At 32.8% G+C, this 22,103-nt stretch overlaps 1 protein-coding gene across 2 annotated transcripts in view; it reads left to right on the top strand.

The window, feature by feature from the left end:
- LOC149416797 (uncharacterized) overlaps nt 1–22,103 on the top strand; it is a 542,858-nt gene that overhangs the window by 357,311 nt on the left and 163,444 nt on the right. The gene's annotated exons all lie outside the window — the stretch shown is intronic.

Genomic DNA, 22,103 nt, shown 5'->3' with positions numbered 1-22,103 from the left:
CTTTGATCTTTGAATACATTTTCAGGTAGACGTGAACTCATGCAAAATACGTCCAGGGATTTCGGTAAGTATTGTGATGCTACTCAAAAAAAACTTTACGTGTAGACAGAATGGTTTCCGTCCAAATAATCATTGACTAGGTAAGACTTGTATTATTTGGGATGGTCCGACGCTCTTGCACCCGCTTGAAACCGCTTGCACAGCGCTGGTGTAAAGTTAATTTTCAGATTACGGATTCGATAGTTTGTTTGTGTTAAATCAAAATGAAACAAAACATGATCTTTCGTACCGATGATTGGTACTTGGAATGGGCTGTAACGAAAAGAAGAAAAGGGGACCTTTTCATGTTAATGACGCTTGTTTCTTTTGAAGTTCTGGTTTTTTCTGGAAGGTTCCGTGGGAATTATTAACACAGGGTTTTCCAATAAGAGGTGTTATTTTGAATAGCCCGCTATTTCGGTAGATGTTACTTTTGAAGCTGTAATTTTTGACATTTGACAAGTAGAAACTACGCCATTAATAAAAATGGAACGACACACGCTTCAACAACGCATTGAAATTATTAAAATTCACTTGAGTGAATCAAATGCAAATCATCTTGAGTGATGAGGCCCATTTCCACCTCGGTGGCTTCGTCAACAGCAAAATTGTCGCATCTGGGGATCGGAAAACCCAAGAGTTATTGTTGAAAAGCCTCTCTATCCTCAACGTGTGACTGTTTGGTGCGGTTTATGGTCCGGCGGAGTCATTGGACCTTACTTTTTCGAAAATGAGGCTGGAGCAACAGTTACGGTGAATGTATTGCGCTATCGAGAGATGATCAATGTTGATGAGATGATGTATGGCCGGAATTAGATGGTATTAATCTGGACAACGTTTACTTTCAACAAGACGGCGCTACGTACCACAAAAGCAACGAAACCATTGATCTTTTACGATTGAATATCAAAATAACACCTTTATCGATGTTCATCTAATAAACACTGTTGTTTTCACAACACGAACTGTTTTGTAATAATCACACGACACTATTTGCATTATAGTTGTTCGTCAATATTATGTCGGTAGGTACCTACCTACCGACGTAAAGCGGTTTCAAAAAGAATTGTTATTGAGACATTTGTTATTGACATTTTATGTACAGATTATATAAATCTTCATTTGAATTTGTTTTTAAATGTTACGTAAAATATTTAGGGTATAAAATAAGGTTTTGGACGTAAGGTCTACTGTTCGCAAAACTACTAGTTTAAGGTGTGATTAAAAAAAAATCATGTGGTAATAAATATTTGAAGATCTCACTGCAACGGGTCAACTTTATGCAATTTCAGGTATTTAGGTATATACTTATATTATGAACAGCTTATTTGCATTCTCAGGTAAAAAATATCAAAATACAATGAACAAGACAGGTATCTGAACAGGTTCATGTTTCCAATTATTGATATATGTGATATATTCAACAATTATTATTATTAGAGACGATGCGATAGTTGGTTTGTTTACTCTGAACCTGAGAAGTATAAATAATGGTCATACATAAAAATACATTTTCCTTAATAAGTGGATCCTATGCGCAATGGAGGTACATTTTCACCGGTTCGATAAGCAGACTGGTCATGTATAATAAATTAATGCTATGCTACTGATGTAGGCACTCCATACTGTCAAAAACGGACGGTAAATTGGGTAGAAGAATGTAGGAACACAATATGTACGCAACTATATGCATCTTTCTTTATAATATTATGTAAACTATATAATCTTCCTTTAACATATCATGTTAACTATATGCATCTTCCTTTATAATTTTATGTTAACTATTTGCATCTTCATTTAACATATCATGTTACGTATATGCATCTTCCTTTAACATAGTATGTTAACTATATGCATCTTCCTTTATAATATTATATTAACTATATGCATCTTCCTTTATAATATTATGTTAACTATATTCATCTTCCTTTATAATATTATGTAAACTATATACATCTTCCTTTAACAAATCATGTTAACTATATGCATCTTCCTTTAAAATTTATGTAAACTATTTGCATCTTCATTTAACAAATCATGTTACGTATATGCATCTTCCTTTATAGTATTATGTTAACTATATGCATCTTCCTTTATAATATTATGTAAACTATATACATCTTCCTTTAACATATCATGTTAACTATATGCATCTTCCTTTATAATTTTATGTAAACTATTTGCATCTTCATTTAACATATCATGTTACGTATATGCATCTTTCTTTAACATATTATGTTAACTATATGCAACTTCCTTTATAATATTATATTAACTATATGCATCTTCCTTTATAATATTATGTTATCTATATGCATCTTCCTTTAACATATCATGTTATAGTTTTGTCAAAATGGTTGTATAAGTAATTTCCAAGAAAACCACAGTAAATTATGTGATTTATAAAAAAACCTCAAAGTGTTTGTAATTCAAATCGACTGTGTTTGAAAAGGGGTTAGAAGTGTCCCATCTCTCCACAGCTCGCATTCATTACTCTTCCACACTCCTGACCTCCCGATCCTAATCAAGCTCTAACAAAGCAACTCTTTTATTACAAAAGGGAGAAAACTTCAATGGGTGCCTACTCAACTACTCAATTACGCATTTGGAGGACATTTCGCCCAACGGGTCATCAATCCTAATCCCTCCTCTTCTCTTCGTCCATATTTTATACCAGAAAACACGAGGAAGAAGAACAAAGGAATAAAACAGAGAAATACTTAATGACCTCAGGGTCATACTTTCACTTAATAGTTCACAGTGATATTTTTTATCGCGCATTCCAAAATGGAAAAGGTCTGAAAAAATCTTCAGTTATGAAAATTTATGGAAATGATATGTTTTTACAATCATGATTTATTTTTGGGTATTAAACTTCTTTCTTTCTTAGACAAAGTTTCGGACAACGTCACAGAGTCCATCGTCAAACAAAACACAAAACCAATTTCATTTCCTAAAACCTCAATTATATGGAATGATTTGTAAAGAAAAAATCAGTGTTTGTAATTTATATCGACTGTGTTTGATCGACGCTGTCCGTGACGTTGGCTAAAGAAGGAGGAAGTACAACATGGCATAACATCCCACAAATAAATTACGATAGAAATTTCGCCATATAAAAAGCACAATTGTGTACCTATATATGTTTTTTTTTTTAATTATACTAACAAATAAAAACGATAATCTGTTTTGCTGCCTATAAACACGGGAAAATTTCCGCGAATTATGTGAAATGAATGAAGCAACCGTTTATATGCAACGTTTGAAAGGACATTGTGTAGTACTATTCATACAATCGTAGCCAACCGGTTTCGCTTACATCTAAGCTTCATCGGGTCGCTATATTAATAACTAAATATATTTATTTTTTAAATATATATTATAGCGATTATTTAAACATTGTGCATACAAAATTTGATATTAAATATATGTATTGTAAATTTTATTTCTTAATCCTCCTTACTAGGGTGATCTGTGCTGAGAGGAACTGAAGTTATTCATTTATATTTTGTTAGTTTTCTATGTCGTTTTAATGTTTTTTCAGTTTTTTCATTAATATCTTTGAGCCAGATTTTTATCTTTATTTTAAATCATTCAAATTTTCTATTCGCTTAATATCAGGGAAAAGGATGTTGTGGAGTTTCGTCGCAAAATTAATATAATTTCTTTGTCTGAATGTGGTTTTATGACCTGGAATATATTTTTATTTCATTGTTATTTGACCATTTTTGATGAATACGTGGTATTGTAGAGGATTCAGTATTTTTGAATAGTTTCGATAGTGTATTTTTTGCATATATTTGTTGTACATTTGCGTTAAATAAATAAATAAATTTGGTACATAAATTTTGTACATTTGCGTTAAATAAATAAATAAATTTGGTACATAAAAACTTTTGAAAATAAATAGAAAGAGCGTATATTATGTACATCATCCGTAAAGAAGGAGATAACAAATTATGTGACTGAACGATGAAATTAAGACAGATAACATATAATATTGTAGATTCTTACTTGTACATATATGAAAGACATATACAAAGAAGAAGACAAACGCCAAATCGTCGTTGCACATCAAATATGAACTATGTGACTATTTTGACGAAAGTCAGTTTAATATACAGTTTTTTTTTTCTGCTTCTTCTACAATTTGAGCCATTTCATAATAAAACAATATTTATGAAGATAGAAAAGAGCCATTTTTCAACAATCTAAATTATGCATTTTAATAAGAGCCGTGTGATCTAAACTATCTTGAATTCACTAGTGGAGAGTGGATCCCACAAACTGATATGGATGTTTATTTTTAAAAAACCTCAAATTGTAATATTTAATTTTTGAAAACAATATTAGCAATTATTAAACGAAAATCTGAAACAGAAAAATCAGAAAAAGATACGGGTACATCTAGGACTCGAACCCAGATTTTCCTGTTTCAGATTTTCGTTTAAAAATCGCTAATATTGTCTTCGATGATATGGATGTTTTTTACCATTGAATTCTGATATTGCAGTTGGTCAAGAGATTTTTTTTAAAATGCGGAAAGGGTACGTCGGTTATAAAAAGCCTTGCGGAAAATATGAACAAAGCAAATGGCTAGAAAAGTCTGTAGTGAGAGTAAGTGTAAAAAGTGAGATTAAGATTGATATTTACACCAATTACCCAAGGTGGCACAGAAACATTTTTTGGCAGAAAATAACGGAAGAGCATCAACTGCACATATTTAATAGTTTTTGAAAATTGAAAACTTTGTCGGAGAAAAACGCATATTTTTCTCGCTTTATGAGATATCCCTCATATGTTGAATAATTCTCTTTATTTTCTTTTTCACGCGCTTCTATATACGACGCTCGTACCGCGAAACTTTGGGGGTGGATTATTCATTAAAAAATTCTTGCAAAAATTACTTTCATTTTTTTCACTGGTGCCAAAATAAAAAATAAATTTGATAATTTTTTTTTTTTCACAAAGCGTTTGTATAAACACACCTTTACAATTGTTATTTCTTTGCACTCGGTCAGGCTGTTCTATTTAAGATTTGAATGTGAGGGTGACCATTGATTGAACATGATTCTGTGCATCACTTTTTTTGTTATATTTGGAATTGCTTAGTTAAAAACTTAATAGTTTCTGAGATTATTATGAACATATAATAAAAAAATGACCCAATAAGTACCTTTTGGGCGTGTTTCGTGATCCAAATATTTGCCTATTGGAGGCATAAATTTAAAAAAAAAACATTGTTTATGAAATTCAAATGGGATGGAAATCTACGACTTTAGACAAATATGAGTGCTGGGCTATTTGGCTATTCCATTCAAATTCGTATGGAAGGCGCTTCTAATGTTATTCTTTATTCTGTCATCACGAGTAACCATAACCACCACCCAAAGTTTCCTGGTATGAGCGTGTAACACAGTGTACAATAAAACAATCAATATTACACGGTTGACACTTGTCACATGAGAACGGGTCGCTTCTACGATTCGTTCTTAAGTTCAACAGCTCGGCTGTGGAACGAACTGCCGGCCTCTGTGTTTCCTCCCTCCTACAACATGGGACTCTTCAAGACCCATGTTCACTCCTTCCTCTCCACAAAAAGACCCTCCACACAGCATCCCCAAAGATGACATAGGCCCTGAGGGAAATTATTTTCTTCAGGGCCTCCTGTGTGGAGTTAATATAAAAAAAAAAAAAAAAAATACTATCTCTCATTTACGAAAATTAAAAGTTTATTTGCCTTTTAAATAAGTAAATAATATAAATTTATATCTTTATTCTCTTCTCGTCAATTAGAAGTAGACCTAGTCTATATTCAACTTGCTTCTCTGAATTCGATGATTTATTCATACGTTATTAAACAACTTGTATTAGGTTCCCAGTAAAGCTATGACGTCAAAGAAGCCGTATATCAAATCCAGACATCCAAATATCTAATGTACAATTAAAACTTGTCACAAACTCTCAAATTAATATTATGTTTCTTATGAAGCAATATTCCTACTGAATATAATACATAATTAAACATTCAAACTGTTTTAAAGGTAAATTTAATAGGTTTTAATATAACAAAATTAAGTTTTTTTTACTAGATTGATAGATTTATATGTAAAAAAAAAAAAATTGTTTTCATTGAAGATTGAACCTTCCTTCTTAAGGACTGGAGTAAAATCCCAATCGGGAGGACAGATATTTATTTTGTATATTTCAATTTCAGAGAAATGCGTATATGTCCCCGTGTGTACGAGTGATTGCCACCAATTCATGTTGCTAGAATGCACTGTCGATTATAACAGATAACGAATCTATCTAACGAGTTTCAGCTCGATCGGAATTCGGGAACTGGGTTAATTTCCACTTCCAAGACTTGCATTAATTCATTCACTTAAACAAAAGTAGAATTCAAATTGATATACATAAAAACGAGGCTTTCATTGTACAAAGTCAATAGGAATTAGAGAAGGGATAGATGATGGTTGAGAAGTAACTGTGTATTGAAAATTCTTTCTGGCGGCAACCGTGGTTGAGTATTTACGATTCTTGGTCATGAAACCGGAAGACGCAGGTTCAAATTCCAGCGTGCGAAAATAAATTTTATTTATTGTTTCTTTACATTGTATCTTTGTTTACGTTAGAATTTTAAACCTCACTAAGACAAGTGTGTTTTGAGGTACAAATAAATAAATAATAAATTGTAAAATAATACAAATTCATCAAATAAAATTTACTTGCGCACGCCAGGATTTGAACCCGCGACCTTCGTATGGCTAGTTGAGAACCTTAACTCTGGACCACGGAGGCCGTCATTTAATTTCGTGAACACAGTTTTGTATGGCCAAATATTTGGATCACGAAAACTCCATAAGGCATTTCTTGTGCTCTTCTTTATTCTATATTTGTAGATACAGAGTGCGGCAAAACAGACAGTGCAAAAATAGACAGTGCAATTTTGAAGGGTTATTTAAAAAAACTGAGAAATTTACAGAAACGGAGCTTACTTTATTATATTTGGTACATCATGCCGTTTTATGCATCAAGTCCTGAAGATGACATTAGGTGACATCATAATATTGCTTGGGGAGGAGCAACAAACTCGGCTATCAAGTACATAGAAACCGCACAGAAAACGATCTTAAAGGTAATACTAAAAAAACATAAACTGACTGATACATACCAAATATTCAAGAGCTGTGACGTACTAGATATACGCCAATTATACGTTAAAACACTACTAAACTACATTTTTGACAAAAAAAAATAAATTTCAACATACACAAAATAACACTAACAGACCAGTTAGACAAGCGTACAAAGAAAACATAAAAATTCTGATAGTAAATTCAAGCTTTGGACAAAGACACTACCAATACCATGCAATAAAAGCTTTCAACAGTTTAAAACTTGACATTAAAATTGAGGAAAATAAAAATAAATTCACACACAAAATTACAAAATGGATTAAAGAACAAAAAAGACAATATTACCAAAATTTCATAGCATAAAATAAAAATAAAACCCACACGTAACACACAAAACCAATATAAACACACATCACTCACAAACACACAAGATTATTTTCAATGTACTATTTTTTTTTAATTTTAAATATATTATTATGTATTTTTAATTTTAAATGCATAATTTTTCTCATTAAATGTATTATGTAGTTTTTTTTATATTATAAAATGAAGGCCTCAGCACGGGCAAGCCACCCAGTGAGGCCTACATTACTGAAAAACTTGAATTGTAAAAAATATTGTACCTAATAAAAAAAAATTTAAAAAAAGATAATGGCTCCCAGCAGTGATACACTGATGAAGGCGATTTCTGAATTTTTCGGTCGCATTTTTGCACATTTTGACGGGTGTAGCGGTGTTTTCCTTCTGAATTCGATTCCTGAGTTCTTCCAATGTGTTAGATGTTCGAAAACATTTTCATTCAGGTAGCTCCACAGGAAGAAGCAGCAAGTTGCAGCCGGAACGCCCGCTGGATGACGACAAAAGAACGGCCATTTTCAAGAAACGTGCGGATGGCGAAACCCAGATTTCGTTAGGAACAAACCATGGTAACGACTGAAAACGGCACGACCCAATACAATGAGACCCTTCCCAGGTTCCTACCCTCACCACACGGGATGTACCGGCCCTGCACTGCCTGTTTTGGTTCACCTTGTACTACCGTCATTTATATGGAAGATACTCCGAGAAAATAGCGTAGATAAAACAGCCGGCATTTTTACATGGAAAATAGTGGTTATACAACTCGAACAACAGCTCGGCAGTGGAGTGAATTTGAAGAAATGTGTTAATTATTATTCCAAATAAATTAATAGACATAGCTTGGCGACGTTAATCGGTGGCTTCAGATCTCGTCCTGTTTAGCTGGGCTATTACAAAGTACACCTCCATTCCGCTTCGAATGCGAATTGAGATTTTGGAAAACAATTTGCCTTTCGTTAATTCGAATTACCTGAGCCTGCGAGTTACGCGTAATGCGGTCTCGGGGAGCTGAAATACTTGGGAGGTTTCCACTTTCACTGAAGAACACCGCATAGAATTGTTTAGCATAATTACGAAATAAGATTAATCTGTTTTCGACTTTGGGAGCTGGCTTAAACGTGTGAACATTAACTTGCTAACTGTCTTTTGTACCTATGTACATAATATTATGATGTTGTATGCGGTCATATTGTTGCTTTACGCTTTTATATTGGGATGTGAAGGATCGTAAAAAGATAAATAAGGTCAAAAACAATATGGTTATCATACAGTAAATTTATCACTTAAGCTTTACGTCAAATCAAAACCTCCTAAACCACAAGGCCGGTACACCCATTTAAAGCAGCATCTTAACTAGTAGGGGATTTAAAAAAAAATTCAATTTATTGCTATTTATTGAAACCTCTTTTTTTTGGAGGTTCCCATACAAGTTAGGAGGCTGATTTGATTCAGTGTCCTGACCTTGTGATTTAGGAGGTTTTGGTCAAATGCTGTCCCAATTTAAAAAAAAAATGGGATGTTTTTCACATTTTGTCAGTTTTTGTCAATTTGGACCCCGAAAGTCTAATTTTTCAGGAATATAATTTAAAATCCAAAAAATATCTATAATCTTAATGGTGTTAGGTAGATATCAATTTTAGCGACATTAACTTGAAAAGCTGTGAAATAATATAAACCCGAAAATGCACGCATAAAATTTCTAATACCTATTGGATATTTGCTATTTTTTTAAAGAATCTCTTCAAATCATTTGTAATCCGGTTAAAAACGGAATATTTCCTTTTAATACTTAACTAACAATTACATAAAATTATTTCAGTTAAAAAAATACACTTCTAAATAATGGCAAATAATTTTCACTGCGGTGAACGTTCCGCGGTGAAACGTGGAAGGTGAATTAACGGGATCCTATTTTACAGCCTCTATGGATTGAACGCCCCTGAATGACACTACTTAAATATATTTAATGGAGGCATTTAAATGACCTTAAAAAATGTTATTTTTTTCTTATCCTTGGGAACTTATGCATTAGATAATAAAGAAATTAAAACGATTGGATGCAATATAACAGATGCACCCAGCATAAATAATGTGGTGAACAAGCACTCAGTAAAACACATCACAAACAGTAATAATAATGAAACACAAGAGAAGAGAGTGTTCAAACATCTGCTATTCATCTGTGCCGCGAAAACAGTTCTGAAGTCCGTCCTTGGTCGAAACTTAATAATTGATGTAATTTCCTCCAGAATAATTCAAGAAAACCTCATTGGCATCGGGCAGAAATACACAACCATTTCAAGGGAAACTCTATAATTCCTGTATATTCTACAAAAATCCTGCTATAAAATCGCAAAGGTTAAGATGCCGGATCATCGAGTTCAGGGTCTTGGGTGATTTCGTTAATACCTACCCACCCTTTTTCTACCCAAGCCCTTCAAAGGACCTAAATTGCTATAAATATATTTCTGTTTTTATGTGGGTTTTTCGTTTTTCCTATTTCTTGTCCTTTCTCAATATCAATATTGATTTTCAGGATATATAATTCTCCGATACTTGCTCGGGAAATTCACCCTTTTACTAGAATATCCTCAAATACGGACACGGAATGTAAACTCCTTGAGAATACTTTTTTCAAATTAAGCTTGATGTTAAATAATAAAATTTCAAACACATTTTATTCCGTTCTTTTTTTTGCTTACATTAAGGATGGGTTGTTTCGGAGAATTTGAACAATTCATCAAATTTCAACGTTCATTTTCAAGTTCTGTGAAAGATTTTTTCAAGTTCTGTTTTTATTTCAGTTTTGTCAAGCAACTAGCCTACAATGATATAATAACAGAACTTGAATAGGACTTTCACAGAACCCAAAAATGAACGCTGAAATTTGATGAATTGTTCAAACTCTCCGAAACAACCCGTCCTAAGACTTTTACAAATGAATTGTTGGAAATAACTTGCTTTCAAAAAAAATCAGAACTAAACTTAGTTTCGTAGAACTATAACACCTAGACAGACAACGTTGTCAAATTATATAACTCCAGAACTTACCTAAGTTTATTGCTGATTATTAACGGTATTCTTATTTTCCAACAGTTTTTGCCATTAAAATAATTTCAAAAGTGAAGGGCGCTGTAAACACTTATATTCCAAATTTCTTTTCTGACGGGGAAGTAGTTGTGATTGGATATGTTTTAAAAAGCTTTTAATAATTAATCCGCTTCATTTAACTAATTAATTCATTTCAAAACATAATTAGTACATTAAACTCTATAATTTATTTTTCTTCGGTAAAAAAAAAATCATTTCCCCACTCAACCTGTTCAATTGTCTGACCCTGTCTGAAAATATGGAGTACCTTCATCAGTGACATTTGTAACGATTTATTAAACATGATCAGTCTGTTCACTTAAGTGTTCCCTCAGTGCATTTAATTCTAGTCCATAACAGAGCTTATGCAGCGGTTATCACGCAGGGTCACTCAAATACATTATATCGATCGATAAGACCAGGGGTAAATCAGAATCCTTTCCAATTCTAATTGTTAACTACAGGTAACCCAATAGTTGTGTTTAACACTGATTACAGTCCACCATAGAACCATAAACTGATTCGCATACAATATTGCGAAAACACGAAACATTTTTCCGCCAAGAGAAAGCAAATAATTCAATTTACAAAATGTTTAGAAAAACCTTTTCATAACGATATTTTTATTTCAAAAGCTTTGACTTAGCTTTTGGGTAGTTTGATCTTTAATGAGCTCTCGTTTCGGTCCTTGTATTTTAAGGGCAGATTTTCACAGGGGTGAAAAGTGGAATAAATTCATATGAGAAAAGGACGAAGGGATGAAGGAAATTGAGGTTTAACTAGGAAGGCTGTGCTGGTTTAGTAGAAGGTTACCAAACACAGGGCAAGACAGGGAAATTAATAATTTAGCGAGGCGCTTGCTAGCTTTTTATTCTTGTTAGCACGTTCACCACTGCAGGTTCAAGTAATCTTGTTTATTTAGCTTTTAGGCATCAAATTTGAGTTTTTAAACAAAATGTGTGCAGTAGATCTAGAAAATTGCTGAACTATTAATTTAAATTAATTAACTATGAATTTTTGAACTATTAGATTTTTTTATTGTGCGTTGAATAATGAACGTTCATGGAAACTGTTGTGATTTAAACCATTTGGGCCCGATCTTGTTCCTTGTTTTTATAAATTACTTTTGCGATGTTATTTTGGATTCTGAAATTTTATTGTTTATTGTAAGATATTTTAAATTATCTACGCATTACTCGATTCAATACTTCTTCAAAATGATATCAACAGTGAGTTTCTAACGACCGTTGCTCCCAACTTTTCGTACAATCAATCTCAGGCTCCGATCAGCCAAGTGATTTATTCAGTTACGTTATATTCGCTTGTTCCCAAACATCTTTAGTGTTTATTAATTTAAGTGGTCCGTCCCACTTTTATAGACAGTAAAATGACATCAAAGTAAAAACTTTCAATGTAAAATTAATATTGGCGAATCAATTATTGTTTTTATTATTGTTATTAAATATATACAAACCGATATTTTTTTATGCCGACTTATGTAATATGTTAAAAATAAAGTGTTTGCTTGACTTTAATGCGACCGTGTCTTGGCGTCGCGAATATTTTTCACTCTATCGACACTTTTTATAATTAATCATTTACTGAGGCAGGCTTAATCCAGTAGTTTAGTTTCCTTAAATTGGTTTATCGCTCAGTCATCATCTTTCCGTTGTAAATAGCATATTTGTGCTTTTGAGCAGCGGTGAGATGAAATTTCGGCTCAACTGTTGATCAATAGGATTGGGAACAACGGCCATTAGTGGTGCATCGACAACACAATGTTTCTGAATTCTTTAAAATGTGTCCACATAAACGCAACTCTATCTCAACTCAATATTTCATCGACGGTATTAAACTCCAGGAAGTGGCAACCATTCGGAACCTAGGCGTAATATTTGATAGAAAACTAACTTTCACACCTCATTTTGACAACATTATTTCTAGATCTCTGAAAATGATACGATTTATCAAATGAAATAGTAAACATCTTCAAAATCCCAAATCAAAAATAACGCTGTACAATTCCTTCACCCGCATATATATGGAGTACGCAAGTTCTATATGGAGTCCAACCTACAAAGTTCATATTCAACGAATAGAGTGGGTTCAAAAACATTTTATATACCACCTAGCGTATTTTGATAAGCAAACTCGATCACTTCCTCACTACACCGATAGACTAAATTTCTACAATGTACGCACCCTTGAACAGAGAAGACTAAATATTGATCTAAATTTTCTTTTCCAAATTGTTAATGCTTTTAATAAACTGCCCTTTTCTACTCCATCAAATCAGGTTCAACGTTCTTACAATTGGTTCAGAATTATATTCCGTTAAATATTTTAAAAAATATATCAAACTAAGCTGGGGAATGACTCAGCTTTACCGAGAATGTGCCGTAATTTTAACGAGACGTATAAAAGTCATTCCATTGATTTGACAATGTCATCCATCATTGGCCACCTTCAAATCATCTGTTAAGAAGACTTAAAGCTCACTATCGTGTTGTTCTAAGAACTTATTACTGTTTTGTAATGAATGTAATGATATGTAAGTGTATGTATGTATAAGTGTGTATGTATGTATGTGTGCATGTATATGAGTAGGTATACATGTATGTATGTAGTGTAGGTGCATACATGTACTTTATTCTATACTTACGGTGTTATTGTTGGATGTAATATACTATGAAGCATATTATCCATTATGTTATCATTATATTATCCATTATGTCATCAATGTTGTGTTTGTCTGTAATTATTGATAGTATCAACCATATTAAATGTAATTGTATGTGCGAGAGCTTTTGTTTGAATCATTGTCGACAAACCTTATATAAAATATAAAGAAAAGTATAATTAAAATTAATTATTTTGATTATAGAAATTAAAAATTGTTTAGCGGTTGGATATTATGAAATAAAAAGAACAAAAAGGTTTTTTTTAAAGAAAGACAAACATTCCCGGCTTACGAATAACCTAGCAATATTTGAAAATCTCCTATTACCACGGAGTAAGCGAAAAATGTTGCTTGTGTTGCGATGGAGGAGCCAGCCGAGAAATTGAACACCGACCGGTGGGTATTTATTTATACATATTATGTGTAGTCTAGAGATTTTCATACATATACACGGCGTCCGGAAACTAGTGGTATAAGAGGGAAACGGGTGAATCAAATAAAAAAAAATCGGAAGTAAGCATTTAATTTTTTTTTCCAACTAAAAGGGTTCAAATAAATTTGTGGCGGTTCTACGCTAAAACGTATTTTAAAATTCAATATGCTGATGGTGCCTAATACCGGAGTGACTGATTTTTTTCAAACAAAAAAATGAAGGATTAATAATTAATAAAATAATTTTGGTACATACGCTTGTCTGATATGATAAGTAGTTCCAAGTTTGAAAATTAAGGATGGGTTGTTTCATAGAATTTGAACTTTACATAAAATTCAAGTTCTGTTAATTTATCATTATAGGCCAGTTACTTGACAGAACTGAAATAATAACAGAACTTGAAAAGAACTTTCACATAACCTGAAAATTAACTTTGAAATAATGAAGAATAGTTCAAATTCTCTGAAACAACCCGTCCTAGGAGTTAATAATAATAATAATAAATGGCTAATAACAAGGGCGCTGTACCATTTATTACGAGTTCTAGGGTTCTATATATTTTTATTATTTACAAACAGAAACAGTAAAAAACATACTTACCAGGCAGGTCACTTCAGATAAACACACTTTTATTAAAAAGTTTACGATTTTGCTATTTTCGTCACTATTAATTTTGCATTTATAACAAGATTAGTGGCAATAGTATAGTTGATATTTCTTTTAAAAGACTGGAGAAATTTGGAATTTTTTTATGAAATGAGTTTCAGAAGTTTAAAAATTCTTGGATGTTTACATTTTTTACACATTTAGTTATTTACAATGTCTAGGGACTGTTAAGGCGAAAAGTTTCTGACTTTATGGATACGACTGTCTGAAAAGGTGAGTTTTAAGTTTAGTTTTCTTTTTTCCGTTTCTTAGTTTTCGTTTAGTTCCGATTTCTGTTGACTCTGTGATCATCCTTCATCACAATTCATTAATAATAATGACGCCTATAGAATCATATTTGGATACCGAAGATACAGCAGCGCATCGACAATGTTCACGGAATTAGGACTAAATGAATTTGCCGACCTGATGAGACACCGGGTCACTGGAGCCAGTATACGGCTAATAGCCTCCGCCAACACGTTGGTGACCGCAGCCTACCAGCACCAAACGCCACTCCTGAGTGATTGCTGGGCCCAAGCTCACTCAAGACCACGCCCTGCATAGTTGTACTCTATTGTTAATTTATTCTTCTTCATATCTTTTTTCATTTGTCACATACCTATTGTACAAAAAATATGTATATATAATACATGAGTTCCTAACTTTTAAACCATTATAATAAAATTAACCATGTATCTGTATATTTATGTATATATGTGAATACACATTACGTTTGTGTGTGTTCATATATAGATGTGTATGAATGTATTTATATATGCATGCATGTATGTCTATGTATGTATGTATATGTATGTGTATATATATGTATATATATATATATATATGTATGTGTATATATATATTTTTTTATATATATATTTTTTTTTTGTATATGAAAGTATTTATGTATGCATGTATATATGTCTATGTATGTATGTATATGCGCATCTATATATGTGTATGTATGTATGTTTGCATATATAAAAAACATATATTTTGTTTTATATTTTCCTTAAATATGTTTATGTTTTATTTTTTCTTACTACAACATATGGTTTTATTGTAATTTATAGCATTATGACTACCACAACACGGGGATTAGCCTAGTGTGGGAGTTATTAAGTACACAAAAACTGTAATTCATAAAAATCACTGAATAAAAAAATAAAATAAAAAATAAAAATATATATGGGACGTGTGGGGTTGCACGAACCTCCCCACATACTGAAATTAAAATGATTATTATTATTATTAACTTACACACATGCACCAACAACTGAAATTAGCATCCGTTCAATATCTGCTTTATAAATATTTGTTTATTTCTCTTCAATTTTCTGCCGCCTTTTCATTTTTCCGTAATAAATATCCCTTGACATAACCAACAGAACTAAAGACCGTAAAATTCTCTCAAAAAACCGTTTTTGTGGCATTGATTTTAATAAGAGTTTACTATTGTAATTTAGCGGGAAACCATCGTCATTTCAGGGAAACTATCGTCGTTTTGTGAACGTGCTGGATTGTGAAAAATTGGCTGCCCGTAGCGGCGTGGAATAAATATCGGAACATTACGATTCGGGGTCGGGCTTCAGCGAGGGGGAGGGGGAGGGGGACCGTCCCCCTTATATTATATGCCACCCCAGACAAGATGTGATTCAATCGGGAGCCAAGAATAGGAATTGCTTTATTATGTGACGAGGAAATTCGAAAATTGTTTGTGATATTGTCGGGACTAAACGCTCCATTGTTTTATGATTGCTTGGCAGAAGTTTTGTGAAGTTAATTATCTCTGATAATGTTTTAGATAGACTTTTCTAATATGGTAGGTCATGTATTTTTAGACTTTTCTGGGGGTGAAATGAACATATTTTCATGTACACATCTACACGATGAAACATTCTAAGTCCCTATTTTATACTCATGCTAAATTATTGATTTTCACATGAATCTTGATTCTCAAATTGTCCAGTTTTCTATGATATTTTCACTGTTTTTCTATTATCGAAAAATAAAAAATTACGTTATTGAAGGTATTTTTATGTGAACGAATAAATTTTCTGTTATGATTTAAAATGTGCCATTTTCATTTTGCCGCCAAAACGACATTTCCGTTTTTATTCGTGAATTTGGCGGCGTTTACGTCACGCCGACAGTCGTCGGTGACAGCTGTCTTACGAGACAGTGGCGATTTCTGTGTCTTAATGAGGTTGTAGCCAGTTGAAATCGTTTATAAATGTGCGATATTAGATCGTTTTTTAAATGAACATTAAAGAATGAAAATTGCATATTTTTAGTGCGATAATCATGATCAGAAAAATAAATTTTAAATCGCACGAGTTTTTATCGGTATTCGTAGTTTGTGAAAATTCTACGGTTTTTTGGAATCCTCATCTAAAATTTTGTAGTTATCTGTAAACTTAAAGTAATTTTATACAGTTGTTTTGGAGTCTTGATTCACATTGTGAGAATATCTATTTATTTATTAATTTTCGAGAAATCGACAATTTACATTTTATGTGTTGGTATCTTTGGCTTTACCACTAGTAAGAAAACACCAGAAAACAAAGTTATTTAAAACAAAAAATCGCTAACAAAACAGTAAGAAAAAGATTTATTTAATGGTGAGATTTTATTCTAATTGAAGAGATCATATGTATTATTACAAGATATCATATTATAAAAATAAGACAGGATATGACATAATTATGTTCACTACAGAGTTATATAAAACATCAACAACAGAAACTCACTCATGACAATAATAAAGCCTGTGACCAGTGGCGGCTCGTCTACAGAAGTCTTTTAGTCAATGACCTCCCAAAATATTTCGCAATAGTATTAATATAAAAAGCATTCAAAATTCGTGCATATTTCTAATAGCGAGTTTCACTGCCATCTAGCGTCCAAACGTGAAGCTAATTTTCGTACCTAACTTGGGTCACATCAAGTTTTGTCCCCAAGCTATCTCCTTTCTTTCTCTTTGCCATACAGACAAAGGAGGTAAACACTATCATTTCTGACGTATGCTTAGTATCATACAAAATTTATTTTAAAGGGATTTTCGGACATGGCCGCGGAGTGATAGAGATATCTACGACCTTAGATTATTAAGGTTTTAGAGGGAGATGAGAAAAAATGTCAGTCGTAAGTTTTTATGTGTTATAAATGATAGCCATCTTGAACTTGAATATTACTTCGCGAAATTGTTTATCGATTGTTGACGTCATTTGCATGGAATAATTTAAAATATCAAATTCTGTGGATATCATATCGAAAGGAATCGCAAATAATTCTTTGAATCATGACAAAGAAATTCAAATAAAGTGACAATTAGTTTATGTTACAGGAAAGAAAAATAAAAAGGTTGAAAACAAAAGTTATCATGTTTATCAGTGCATTAGCGGGTGCAATAAAATGAGCGTACCGGCAAATTAATTACATACATTGGCGTTTTTATAATATTCATTACGCGTTAGCAATATGTATTAACATTTTATATTCTTCTTTTTTTCGATTAACCTTCCACTTCTGGATCCCTGGAGCCGCCTCTGCCTGAGACAGACTATAATTATTTCTTGTATATTTCGCTATATTTTCGTTGCTTGGCCTGTTTCAGCTTATCGCCAGCCATACATTCGCATTGGTTGTGTATGGCGAAAGATATGCTGAAATAGACCAAACCATGATGCGTACAGCGTGATGCATAATTTTTTTAAAAACAAATCTATTTTAATTTAATTTTTTTACGGGAATGAATGAGTGTAAATCTTGGAAGCGGAAACTAACCCACTTCTCGATCGACCTGAAACTCGGCAGATAAACTCGTTGTCTCTAATAGAAGCTTTCATTCACAAGTCCACACGATTCGGTGGGTCAATTTAAAAAATGTCCCCTTTGGCATCTTCTGTCCCTATGCGCGCCATAGTATAAACGAGATAGCACTATGTCTTTCGTCGAAGTAAAAATTAGGTACCGAAGAAAGCTAAGGGACGCTTAGGTCATAGCTATGGGTGAATGAATATTATATGTTTTAAAGAGATGGTGGCATAAACATATGTCGGTTTTTCATTTTACACGCTTGTCGTGTGGGGAACATTGGTTGTTTTTTAATTGATTGTTGTGCACAACCACATTAAAACGTAATCTCTTAAAAATAATTTGCCGTAAGTACATGGATTGTGTAGTTATTTCCAATTTACTATATTAACTTAATATGTATTTAGAGTCACATATTTACAAATTGATATAAATAATAATGTATGGGCATTTTTTACAATATCAAATAAAGATTTGTCACTTTTTTTTTCAAATGACCTAAGACGCCTGGATCCCACTAGCCGCCGGGCTGGTGCAGAAATATATGCATTTCTCTGAAATCGGATGACATTACAACAGTTAAAATACGAAATAAATGTCTGTCCAACCTGATCGGCAACTGGGCGAAGTTTTTAGCGCGTTTGAATCCAGTCCCTGGGAGGAAGGTACAATCCTCAGTCAACCATTTTTTTATGTTTTAAAGATATTTTAAAATACATGTATTAAAGTAACAAAACTTTGTTTTATGCAGGTTCATTTTTTGTCAGTTTTAGTAACCATAAGAAGACGGGATATACATAAAACAAATTCAATTCATAACAGAATTATAAAAACAAGTCCATATTTCGAGCATGTATCCCCCTATCACGAGAAGCTCAATATAGAATATCAGAGACTGCATGCAGAGGCGGTTCCTTGGTACGTGCATTTGTGCATTGCACTGCTTGTCTTCAATCTCCACATAACAAATTACAACGACATCTGTGCCCCAGTGATCGATGTAAAAAATTCGTAATTCCCGTCAGGTCATTATTTGAGCTATCTTCTAGTAAAAAATCCCACGCAAGAGCAAGCGGGCGTGCATACCCCGATATGCACAGAACCAACTTTTACCATACTACTAAAACAGCGTCGGGCGGTATCGAGACAGCCCGAAGTAGCCGAAACGGTGACATGAGCGAGACAGATTACACTCTTAACGTCAAATTACGTGTTAGAGCAGTGCAGATACATAACCCATCCGTGCATTATCGAAGTGCTTTGACGACGAGTGAATTTTGCATCACTTTGATCATGCGTAATCCAATGCGTTTGGAATGGATTCGCTTAGAAATACTAATGTTCAATGTTAACGCAACAACATTAACACATTGGAACTCGTTCGCGGTGAAATCAAACGGTTTCGCTATATTTTCAACGATGAATTGAGTGTCTTTTATTTTCAAGATAATTTTGTATTATTTAATCAGTTATTTTACAAATATAACTTAGAAGATAGAATGAATTGCAGTAGGTGTTCCCATTCATTAATTTGCTCCACCTAAATTACAGACTAGGTACATTTTAAAAGTGAAATGCACTGCTGGTAATTACAGTCACGGGCCGCGTCTGACTGCATGATACCTTTGTATTTGTATTTGTCTACAGCAAAGATACCCAAAGTAGTCGTTTTAGATATTAAGATTTTAAATGAAATGAGTAGTTAAGTCTCCCAAATTCAAATATTCGCTTGCATTTCGTGCATTTTCCTGAAATTGAAAAATAATTGCTGATGTTTTTCTTTTTACAATTATTTCTCATTTTACAAAAATCCTATTAAAATGAGGCACTGTGTCAATTTAATATTCGTGGTCTACGGGGGAAAAATTTGGCAACCTCTGGTCAGTTTACAAAACCCCTGGATGAAACTAATCGAGAACAATTTGAAGCTGCGGGGTGCAAGGAAGATGCATGAAAAATGTCAAAACCTACCTATTTTTTTTAATAACATATCTTATTCTCGGTGAACTATGTATCTTATTCTATTTTAGGATTTTCCCCCAAAAGTTTCGCTGTACGAGCTAAGACACGATAATAATAATAATATTCGTCTGATTTGTATAGCGCCCTTTTCGTGAAAAATCACCCCAAAGGCGCTGTACAAATATATGTGTTGCATGATAAATATAACAGGCTTACAACTAATATTCACAATAACTAACATCTAGTGACTTACGACTAAGGCTCATAACTTGTGACTTAAAACTAGTGACTTATACCTGAGACTTTATCTAGTGACTTACGACTAAGGCTCATAACTCGTGACTTATAACTAGTGACTTATACCTGAGACTTTATCTAGTGACTTACGACTAAGGCTCATAACTTGTGACTTAAAACTAGTGACTTATACCTGAGACTTTATCTAGTGACTTACGACTAAGGCTCATACTTTGTGACTTAAAACTAGTGACTTATACCTGAGACTTTATCTAGTGACTTACGACTAAGGCTCATAACTCGTGACTTATAACTAGTGACTTATACCTGAGACTTTATCTAGTGACTTACGACTAAGGCTCATAACTAGTGACTTAAAACTAGTGACTTATACCTGAGACTTTATCTAGTGACTTACGACTAAGGCTCTTCTAACTTAAGGCGACATAATACTCTAACGGGGGGGTTTGCTCGAGGTTCACATTTTAATTAATTCTGACGAATTCGTGACAAAATTATGTATATTTTTTTAGAGATTCCTGCCGATGTAAGTTATTTTTATTTAAGATTAAAAAATAAAGTACATTATCATTAAAATATTCCATATAAAATGATTTTAAAATTGCATAAAATATTTTCCAAGCATAAAATTAGCGGTAAGCACCAAATTTTATTTTTCTAGATGATGACTCCCGAACGATTCTTCTAGAAGCATCTGAGATTTACTAATACGTTCATCAGAAATAATGAAAATTAGCCCCACGGAAAAATCAATTTTCTAGGCCTGCCAGGGCAAATTCGTCCGTAGGTCTGTTCATTATCCGGGCCGCGCGCCGAATATTGTTTTTACACGACTTCATCACTTATACCGTTAGATTCCCTCTTTATTTTAGAGATCTGTCCAATACACAGGGCCGCGCGTCACATATTTTTGTGCATGACTTTTTAGCTTCCGTCGTTAAGCCCCATGCATTGCCATTTTCTACCGATTTATAACAAGTTTCTCTTTAATTCAGTTTAAGTTCCAAAAAAATATATGTTATTTTTAAAAATAATATGTAGGTATCTATACATTTATTATGCAGAAACGTTAATTATAATTTCCTCGATAGAAAAAAAATCACAAAGTAAGCTCCGAAAATTATCAAAATATGATTTGTTTTGTTATTTAATATCTTGTAGTCATGAAAAAATGCACAGTGTATCTTTAAATGCAACTAAAGCATTTATCGAGAGATTTTTGCATTATTTCAAACGAGTCATGTTTTATTAAATATTATCACTTAATTTTTATCGTTTTTTTTAATATTATCGCGCTCCCTCTAACAGTCGTATTTACATATTTCCATTTCAAACCATCTTTGAACGCTTACTACGGGGCCTTAAGATTCCGACATTATATTAGGGTACCTTTTATCTCGTCTTAATACGAATGACTTACATCTAAGACTTAAATCCAGTGACTTGCGACTAAGGCTTATAACTACTGACTTATGACATCTATATTTACAACTGTGGCTTAACGATGGCTAGACGTACAGCTAAATTATATTTGAAAAGACATGTTTTGGGTTTTGCCCGTGTTGTTAATGACAATGTATAATGTATATGTATTTCTTTCTACTAATACTTGATTGCCTACTGTAAAAATGATTATGACCTCGATGTGGCCAATAGTTATTTAACTAGTTTGTTCATC

The sequence above is a fragment of the Hesperophylax consimilis genome, chromosome 16, assembly GCF_061612785.1.
Source record: "Hesperophylax consimilis isolate HC1 chromosome 16, BYU_Hcon_1.0, whole genome shotgun sequence".
NCBI classification, from domain to species: Eukaryota; Metazoa; Arthropoda; class Insecta; order Trichoptera; family Limnephilidae; genus Hesperophylax; species Hesperophylax consimilis.
Note: the sequence above shows the minus strand (reverse complement) of the source record. Positions and strands in the feature narration are given on the sequence as shown.